Source organism: Microcaecilia unicolor, chromosome 2, assembly GCF_901765095.1.
Source record: "Microcaecilia unicolor chromosome 2, aMicUni1.1, whole genome shotgun sequence".
NCBI lineage: Eukaryota > Metazoa > Chordata > Amphibia > Gymnophiona > Siphonopidae > Microcaecilia > Microcaecilia unicolor.
Window position 1 is genome coordinate 282,377,279 of NC_044032.1, and position 11,004 is coordinate 282,388,282.

Sequence of the window (11,004 nt, forward strand, 5' to 3'; positions counted from 1 at the left end):
GGTATATTTAATGTAATGCTAGTGGATTTCTTTCTGGGTGGGGGTGGGCTCAGTGCCCAGCTTAAAATAATTTTAAAAACATTGTATTTAATGTTGGTGAGGATGGTCTCTGCAATACCTAGGTTAAAATAAACAGAACATTTTTATTTTTAATGTAGGCCAGTTTCTGAGAGGGAGTGGTCTCTCCAGTACCCAGGGCATTAAAAAACAAAAGGTTTTGTATTTAATGCTGGTGTGTGTTGGGGGGGGGGGGGATGGTAGGGGATAGGACAGGGCTGACACTAGGCTATATGGAGGTGTGGAGAAATAAGGTAGAGCTGAAGCCTAGCTACGGGATGGATGGTGGGGAAGGGAAGGGCTGATGCCAGGCTATGGGGATGGATGGAGAGGTGGATAGGGAAGGAAAGGAAAGGGAAAGGCTGATGCCGAGCTACAGTATGTGATTTATTTTGATGCAGGGCAGCTGTTGGGCAGACTACCTAGAAATCTATCATCAAGTGCATTCTAAGGCGTTATTTTCTAGTATCTCCAGAAACACTATTCATAACTCTATACATAGTGCCCACTCATATTAGCTCTGGCCCACCCAAAATGTCAGGTCTGGCTAGACCACTGATGTGCATGAAATAGGTTTGCATGCATTACCTCCTTGGTATATAAACCAATCTCATGCACATTCATTGTGTACCATATAGTGACCACTTTGTTGTTTGATATTTAATAAACATTTATTTCTTAAATACTTCTCTTGTTTGATATTTTTCTCATACAGATATCATATACTATACATCCTCACCATTCAAACATCATTCATACTTTCGCTCAACAATACTTGCCACAACATATCAAAACCACATTGTCAAGGTATAAAAAGTTTCCTTAATCAAGCCTATCTTACTAACATATTATCTCTAACTGCCCATTATAGAAACTTCAGAAAGTTCAGAAAATTTCAAAGTTCCACAATAGAAATCAAACAAAATAAAACATGGAAAAGAAAATAAGATGATACCTTTTTTATTGGACATAACTTAATACATTTCTTGATTAGCTTTCGAAGGTTGCCCTTCTTCGTCAGATTGGAAATAAGCAAATGTGCTAGCTGACAGTGTATATAAGTGAAAACATTCAAGCATTACTATGACAGTCTGACAGGGTGGGAAGATGGGGGTGGGTCGGAGGTATACATGGGGACATCAAAGCATATCATTGATATTCTAACAGGATAGGTATGGATAGGTGAGGGGAGGGTGATCAACAGAGTTCCACATAAATCGCAAATGTCTCCAGCGTGTTATCACTCCTATGCAGTTAGTGCTCTTAGAACTTCCTGAGCCACAACCGACCGCAGTTATATACAGTCCTGTTCTTACAAGCTGAATCCTTGATATTGTTGTTAAGGTAAAAGGAAACTTCCCTTGAGAAATGCGTGCCAATCGTGCCAAATTGTGCTTTCAATTAACTGTCAACCAGCGAAGATCACTGACACAGGTCTAATATCCAATTTCTTATGCCATCAACCCTACACAAACGTTGCGTTTCACCCTTAGGCGTCTTCAGGGGTTTGACTAAAAGGAAATTAGATATGATACCATAGGAATTCAAATCTATCCAACACAATTCTTTCAACTTACATATAAGGGCTGTGAGGGGGGGTGGTATGAGGAGGAGCTTTAGAGTATTTATGTACTACACGCATGCGCTGGTGTTTCAGCAGCGGCAGTGCCATTTTTCAGACTCCAAGGGAGGAAGCGCAGTCCATTTATACAGCCGGTAGAATATCCAAGGTACTGTTTCTATGTTGGAGGGGTGTGACTGGCTTTGCTAGTGGTGACATGTGGAAGAAACTGGTCCTATATGATTTTGCATTGCTTTTACCAGTGTGTTTTTATTAGCAAAAAAGGTGCCGGTACTCAAATACTAAGCCACCCTTCAGGGGTCAGGTGATCACTGATGGACCTATCCCACAATAGCCAGGCCCCCTAAAACCAGTCACAGAATCTATGACAAGGCAGAATTGGTGTGTAGAGCCTGAGCTCTTTCATTAAAACTTGGGGTCCATGGGTCAATTTTAGCAGACAGTGGAAAAGGTGCCGGAACTCAGTACCCCCAAGTACCCCCTCAAAAAAAAGCCCTGGCTTTTACTGCTGTCACCAACCCTGGAAGAGAATAGTTGCTGCAGTGATGCTTTAGGAGAGAAAGTAGGGTGACAGTTGAGGTTAGAGAGGCTTAGCCTCCCCGAGCCTCTTATGCAGGGTGCCTATGCCCCTAATAAATGATGTACAGCCTGTTTCCAGTCAGTGTTTGAGCTGTTTAAAATATTTATGGCTAAAGAAGCAAGCTGTTTCTGTTGTATGAAGTGTATTTTAGGCATAGGTATAAGGGAGGAATTTATCAAGTAGCTTTGGGGTGGGGGGTATCTGTGGTTGGTCGCGTAGGCAGCAAGATACCTATTTTAATGCTATGCACTGTATTAATGTACTGTAATATTTACAATGCATTTGGAATGAATGTCTTATTGAGTTATGCTTTCTTTTCTATGTTTTATGGAGTTCCTTTCTTATTTTCAATATTGTTTGGACTGTACATGGCTCTGATTCGCAATGTAAAAAGAGCGATTTTATCAAGCCCAAATAAACATTATGTTTGTGGAATAATCTTGAAATTTTTGAACAGTCAACATTTTCTGCATCTCAGCCACAGTCTTCTTTGAAGAATACATTTTAGGCAGCTTATAAAATTATTTTCAGTGTGTTCCTTCGTTCCATTTGTGCCTTTGAATAACTTTTCAGCAACTTCACATTTAAGGGGGAATTCATCACATGGCGTTATGGCTTTAACACACGTTAAAGGAACTAGTGTGTGCTAAATAAGTCCATTCTATGCCTATGAACTTTTACAATTTAGTGTGCTCTAGTTCCCGAACAACAGTTATCAATGTGAGGCCATGGAACATAGATGTGTTTTCAAAACAGTTTTAAAGTTGGTAAAAGATTATTCTAATTGTAGGGAAGGAGGCAAATTATTCCATAGGAAGGGTGCCAAGCCCAGATCTGAAGATTCTAGAAGATCCCTGAGTAAGTCTTGTTCCCCACAGACCTAACGTTGATATAAATGATGGGGATGGGAGTGGGTGAGACTTGTGTTCCAAGGAGGAGACTTGTTTGATCAAGTTCAGAAGAGATTGAGTTTTTCTTAGGCCATCAATGGTGATGAAGTGTTGATTGTCTACAGCTTGTTTTAGACAATTGGTTCTGGTTTGTAACCATAGTAGTATTCTGAAGGTATATATTGGCGTTGTTTATCAAATATCTACCATTAAAATTAGGGTGTTTCCTAGGCCAGGGTTTTCTAGAAGTATTATAGACTATGGGAATGGGACTAAGCCCCAAACTATCTGGTAGGTTGTTGCCCAAGATGCCCAAAAGAGCTAAGCAAAACTATGTAAGCCACTGCATGCAGATAGCATTTGGAGCTGATTTAATGGTCAGATCAATGGAATGGGATGAGGATTAGGCACCTGGTTGTCATCAAGTTACCCCCAAATTGCTTACAAAGGTTCATGCTAAGGTGCAATGTCCCTTAGGCAAGCCCTGTTGGCGCGCCTTAGAGATGCACTCTTTATCAAAGCCCAATTGGGCGCTGTTGATGACTTCAGCCAGTAGCGGTCCCTGGTGGAAGACGACGATGGTGAAGAGAGGTTTTGGTGTCTCAGGCGCTCATGTGGTGGAGAGATGTAGATTCGCAGTTGTGGCGGCCTCAAAGATAACTCTCTTTATCAAGGCCCAATCTGGCTCATCTGATGATCTCAGTTGGTAGGCAGGGTTATGACTGCACCATTGCCAATGATTCCTGGTGAAAGAAGATTTGAACGTGGAGGGAGATCTTGGTGTCTCAGGAGCTCACATGGAGGGGAGATGTAGACTAGTAGTTGTGCTGGCATCAGAGATTGTGCTCTTTTCAGCTATGTCTGAGTTATGGAAATAGCCCCACCATTTTTTATGCTGCCACCGAGTCAGGACAAACAGCAGGCAGCAGGGCACTAGGTGTTACTGACCTGGCCCATAAGCCAAAATCCTAGAGGATGAAGCTGGCCACCCAAAAATCTTCTGGCTCTCCATCAGTCACTCAGATCAGTAGATGCTCATGAAATGTCACCTCTCTCGGACAGTCACTCACACCAGAAGGAGCCTGTATAGATTTATGTAATCCAGCCTTTGGTTCCAATTGCAGGAAGAGGGGGAAAAAAAGGGTGTACGAGAAAAGCCAGGCCCTTAAAATTCCTTCACCCTAGTGAGCTGTTATGAGCAGAACCAGCACTCAGTCTGCCTCTTGAGGGCCCGGTGGGCATTTTTTTCTGCCTGGCTTTGACCGCATGTTTCCCTGGTGTAGTTGTGAGAAGCTGCCACTCACTGGGGTTAGCACTGGAGATACTGCTGAGCCCTTGATGTATGCCACTCCACGTTGCCGGAAGGCTGTCCTTGCTCACATGTTTCCACAGTTTGCTGTTAGTTTGCGCACTTTGCTCAGGTTTGCAGGGTTTTTCCACTGGAATTGAGTGAGGAAAGGGAGCTGAGGTCTCCTACGCTCCAGGAAAACCATCCTTGTTCTCCCATTTCAGCAGCTGCCAGTGCCGTTTCAGGTTCATGATTGGAGCAGGGCTTATCAGGAGCAGAGGACTTTAACATGCACTGAGGGAACAAGGGACTCATGATTTGGGTCGAAACAACCTTCCTCTCTCTGACTCTTCCACAGAACCTGGTCCTGAAGTGCATAAGCCGCCGCCGCTGCTCTCCGTTGCTGCCGCATCAGCCACTGCTGCTGCTGTAGCCAGGGATTGCCGCTGCTGCTGCCCCAGTCCCTCTTCTCACAGCTGCCCGTGTCCTGGTCGCAGGAGATGCATTGGGAGTTTGCGGAGGTTCTTTGAGGGGAAACAGTCATTCCCTTGGCTCCCGCTCTTGAGAGTGAATCGGAGCTAGACCGGATGGGAAGAGCTCAGAGAGTTTTCAACATCAACGGGGAGGGTATGGGGAGGAAAGAGAGACAGATGCTGAAGGTGGGGGGGGGGGGGGGGGGAGGAGGAGGAGGAACTAATCACAAATTACCTCGCCTTGGACAAAATGAAGGCATTTGCTCAACATTGGGAATAAAAATCCACAGAACTGGTAAATATAAAGGGGGGGGGGGGGGGAGGGTGTGTTGGAAGAAGGGAGATATGCTGGATCCAAGGAGGGTGGATTACAGGAGACTGCATGAACCTATCTAGCCCAGTATATGGGCTGATGGTAGTGGGCGGAGCTTCCACCATCTTCATTTGTCCAACACAATAGCAAACACCGTTGAAAACAATAGCAAATTAGATTTTGCATTCTCTCGTTTGGAGGGGATCATGTGTGTGTGTGTGTGTGTGTGGGGGGGGGGGGGGGGTTGGGTTGTTTGAGGGGTCTGTGAAGAGAGAGAAGGCAAATGAGCTGCTCCCTACGCCGCGTCTCTCATGGCATGGGCAGCAGCTCCCTTGATTCACCCTCTTCACAGACCCCTCAAATTCCCCAAACTCCCCTTACATCCCTCCCCCATTCCCTCATAACAAAGAGAATGCAAATGCAAAACCTAGTGTATAGAATCTAGCCCTAATGCTGAAAATCAATTAAGATAACTCATCTACTATAGCTACCTAAATCACTCCTCTCCTTCTTCTTTTACCCTCATTTAACCTCTACACAACATTAAATGTATATGTCACCTTGCAATGACAATGTTAACAAAACTATGTAAGCCACATTGAGCCTGCAAATAGGTGGGATAATGTGGGATACAAATGCAATAAATAAATAAAATCAGTGCAAAGATCCTAACTTTTTCCCTTGCCCTAAATCCACCCTGTTGCCACATTTTTTATACAGTACAGTCTCAAATATCCTACATAAATTGGACTTACAGGTTTGTTGGAGTATCAAAAAGTCAGATACTAAAGAAAAAGTAGATGAGAGATAAAATAGAAGTATATTGAATGCATGGGATCAGTATTGGATCAGATTCTATGAAATGTGATTATGATGTTATGTTACCGGTATGGTTTTAGTATATATTTTAATTATGTTTTAAATTGTGTGTTGTTATTGTGAACCGCCAAAAGCGCTCTGAATTGTTCAGGATAGTAAGGGCCCCTTTTACAAAGCGCTCACAAAAAAGGAACTACTGCAGGGCTACCGCAGCAGCCCGGCAGTAAAAATAATAATAATAAAACTTTATTTATAATCCTCTATATCTATAAAAGTCTAAGCGGGGAACAAGTCACATACAGAACAATAAAAACGATTTCTTTACTCAACAAACTATACAAAAATTGCTATTATACTCGAAAAATAAAACATACAGCAGATTACATTTACATGGTATTAAAATAATATCATACATCAGGGGAACCAAAAGCCTGAAAATATAAATGAGTTTTCAAATCTTTTTTTAAACTGGTCCTTATTCTGTATTAAACGAAGTTCAATGGGTAATGCATTCCATAATTTCGGGCCTTTGATGTAAAAAATAGCTATGATCCCAGCACGCCATCATATCCAGTGCTGCGAAAGTATATTTATTTTTGTAGCACCGGTGTGTACCCAGCGGTAATCGCTGCCCAGTCGCTGCCAGGTTAGTGCACGAGCACTTACCGCACCTCAATGGGTGGCGGTAATGGGTTTCCCCTGAAACGGCCGCGCAGCAAGTGCTTTACTTGCCGTACGGCCATTTCCTGCAGAAAAGAAAGATCTACCTTTTGCCTGGCTGCTGTAAAAAGGGGCCTCGGCGCATGTCAAAAACATGCACTGATGACAACGCAGGCCCCATTTTGCTGCTGCTTGATAAAAGGGGCCCTAAATGATATAAATACAATTTTAAAAATAAATCTTTTAAAAGGGGATGCAGTAAAAATTAGTTTATAACTTAATGTACCCAACAATCTGACCTAGCACTGCTGCCTTTTACCTAAATGTGATGCCAGGAAAGAGAGAGAGAAACTCGCACGCATCATAATGACAATGCTGGGATGTCACTGAGATATGTCGGATAATTTGGAATGTTGGATAAATGAGACTCTATTCCTAAACTGAGGAATTTAATGACATTTTGAATATAAAGTTAATTCCCAAAGTGACCCTTTTACCACACTAATGTGTTTTCAGCAGCTTAAAATGGCTACTGCAGGGCACTCCTGACGTGTCCCATGGTACTTTTGACTTGTTCGTGCACCACTGATGTTCTAAAAAATAAAATTTTATTTTTTGCCGAGGAGAGCATATCTGGGGGGGGGGGGGGTGGAGAGTGGGTGTGTCTGCACTAATCGATTAGCGCAGCTAGATTATCGTGTGCCAGCTGATTAGCGTGAAAACCATAAATGACTACAAAATAGATGGCGGTAAATTAGCATGTGGCATTAATAGAAAAAAAATAGGAAAATCAAGCATCTTACTGCATTTAGCACATGGGAAAAATCTACGTACAGGTGCGCTAAAGTCCGTTTTTACCACTGCTTTGTAAAAGGGCATCAAAGTTAGGAACATAGATCCATTGCATATCGGGCCATAATTTTCAAGTGGGATTCGTTGCCAGAGAATGTGGTAAAGGCAGTTAGCTTAGCAGGGTTTAAAAAAGGTCTTGACAGCTTCCTAAAGGAAAAGTCCGTAGACCATTATTAAATCGACTTGGGGAAAATCACTGCTTATTTCTGGGATAAGCAGCATAAAATGTAATGAACTTTTTTGGGATCTTGCCAGGTATTTGTGACCTGGATTGGCCACTGTTGGAAACAGGATGCTGGGCTTGATAGGCTTGATCTGTCCCAGTGTGGCAATACTTATGTACTATTGTTTTTGACTGGTGTTTGCTACTGTTTTGGAGAGAGGTGTGGAAGAAGGGCAACCTTCGAAAGCTAATCAAGAAATGTATTAAGTTATGTCCAATAAAAAAAGGTATCATCTTATTTTCTTTTCCATGTTTTATTTTGTTTGATTTCTATTGATAACCTACTGTTTTGGACAAACCGAGATGGCTGCTGCCGGGTGAACCAGCTTCAACTTATTGACGTCATGCCGTTTCCTGTTAATCCAACCTCCTTGACTACACTACGCGAGGGAGAAAGATATTGCACAGAAAGCCAGGGACCCTGTGCTGTCGCTCTCCCCCCCCCCTCCCCCCAGCTTCTTGAGAGCGGTGAACAAGTAGCAATCATCATTTTCTGGGAGATGCATATGCCTGCAGGCAAATGACAGGTACCCACTTGAAGGGCTATAGCCATATGTGATGAAGGATGAAGCTGCTATAGCCCGATTCCACCCTATGAAAAACAAACTAGCCCAAGCCCCCTCATTCGGCCCACAAAATAGGTAGCAGCCACCCCAGCTCAAGAAATGGTCCGGTCTAAACCCGGATCTTGAAGCAGGGCGTTCCTTAGCAGAGCCAAGGAGCAAGGGGCGGTGACATGGGAGTTTTTAAAGGCGCAACAACCTTCCTGTTTTCGGCGGTTTTTAATTCGTCATGCCGAGCCGTGACAAAGTGAACAGCAAACGCGTGGTCCCCGCCCTTTTTTTTTCTTTAAATGGATGTCCAGTTTTTAATCAAGTTCTCGCTCTATTACTTCAGTAAGGAGCTTTGTTTTTATTATCAGGTTGATCTGGGGTGATAATATCTTGATTATAAGTGGTACTTCAGGCTCCGGTAATTGTTATTTATTTATTTGTAGAACAGCGGTTGCAAAGTAGGGAGAATTAGTTTGGCTTACAAATGAACACATTAATTTGTTTGTAAAAAGGTACTAAACAGTTTTCCACATACAATCAAAACTTTTTTTTTATTCTCGTACGTTGCCAATCTGTCTACTCCAGGTTAGAAAGTGATGAGATTTAATCATTCCCAAAACAAACTGAAACGCTAGAGCATTTTTCACGCGAGGGGCAGAGAAAATAGAAACAACAAACGTTATGCAGAATGTAGTGTTTCTGTGTGAAGCACATTTTATTTTCCAAAGTCGTTTCCAAGTTTAAAACCATTTCTGGTAAATAGAGAGGGAACCAGTTTGATCTTCTAGGAAGCTCGTGAATGTTGGGAAGATACTTTAACAAATTTTGCTAGTGTAAGAAACTGATAATTAAGAGTACCGATGTTGTAAATAGTTTACAGAAATCCTGGAGGTTGTTCACGTGAACTTGCGTAAATGCAGCAACGACTGTACGAAATTATAAAATAGATAATTCACTGCACCTGGCATAGAACATAAAAAATATCGATAAAATACGAGCTTTTATTGAAATGTAATATGTATTACCGCGTCCTGAACACGATTTTAGTCCTAGTACTGTAGAAAAAATATTTATACTGAAGATCTAGTACATTCTTCAAATAATAATGTAATTATTGGCCTCATTGTGAGCCTGAACCCATAGACCCCAAATATTCGGTGTTAGCCTCTATTTCACAGACACGCCATAGGGCTCAACTCTGAAGCCTCTTTGACATAGAGGTTATAGGTTTATATTACTTTAGAGGGGATTGAGGAAGGTGAAAAGAAAAAATGGTATTTAATTTTTTTTATCTAGTAATAGAAATTTATACCCGTATATAGACCAAATAAATAGCATTAGAATTTCGCGTGTGAAAAACCCCACAGAAATATAGATATATATTTTCAACCGATTCAGATCACTCACGTGAAAAAAAATGTTCCTGGCAAAGAGAAGGGGTAATTAGAGGATACAAAGTGTTGTGCTCGTTTTCAAAGCACTTACCTCCGAAATTACATAGATAACCTATGGAACTTTGTAAGTAAGTGCTTTGAAAATGAGCCTTTTAGAATGCCCACCAATAATAATGATAATGCACAAATCAAAATGTAAATATTAGACATAAAATTCCTAAATGCATGAAATGAATCAAATGCAGTTTAACAACGGCTTGTTACTAGATGGAAAACTACAATGCAGCCCATCATATGCAGGATTAATTCCTTTGTATGTATTCATTAGCCCTTTATATAAAAGCATTCCGAATGAGCACTAGCAGCTCTGCTAAAAGTAGCAGGAATAGGTATTAATATGATAAACCTTGCGATAGCACTTGTTAAAGAATGGGAGTCCAGGATTTGCAACCCTACTCTGTATCCAAATGAATTTCAGTGCCTCGCATCACTTTAGAAAATATGGGGTCTTTTACTAAAGCTAAGCTCGCATTACAGTCCTATGGGCCCTGCTGCAGATAACTCGAGCTAAGCTTTAGTAAAAGGCCCCTTATATTCGCAATACATTTGTTCATGGGGCTATGCTGTCGGAACTGAAAAAGAGAGTCATTGTCGAAGGGGACTCTTTGTGCAGTAGGTTCAAGCTATCTTAGTGATAGATATCTCTTACTTGCAGGGAAGATGACATTTTTTTGTTTGTTTATAAAACAGCCCAAGACATGACTTATTTTTAGCATTTTGCTCCGTGAAAATTATTTTGAACAAACTCACTCTTGACTAGATCAAATGTTTTCTGTATATATTATTCTATTCAATTATTAAACTGAAAGCCCTTGCAGTTGGTGATAGTTCTAGATATTTTTTTTAAACTCTAGTGCTCCTTTGCAATTTTTTTTCCTGATTTCCTTTTAAATCTCCAAAAATCCAACATCTCATGTTACTGAACATAAAAGAATTAGGAATTTTTAGATTGTTGTGGTTTATTTCAGCTTTGGCTCTTTGAATAACTTTTTTTTTATTCTCCATTTTTAAGTAATGTTCCACAGAGGATGAATCATGCAGTTTGTTAACAGGATGGCTAACCCAGACTGTGGGGACCTATGAAAATTCTCACAATGTAAACAAAAGAGGCCTCAAAACTATCTAAATTGGATCTTTGCCGGTGCTGTTTAGAGGAATCTGGTTCTTTATCCCATATGATTTAGTTCTGCAAAAATGTCAAGGCCTACTGGAACTTTATCTAGAACAAAATGGTTTTAATATTTGATTTGCCCAGAATT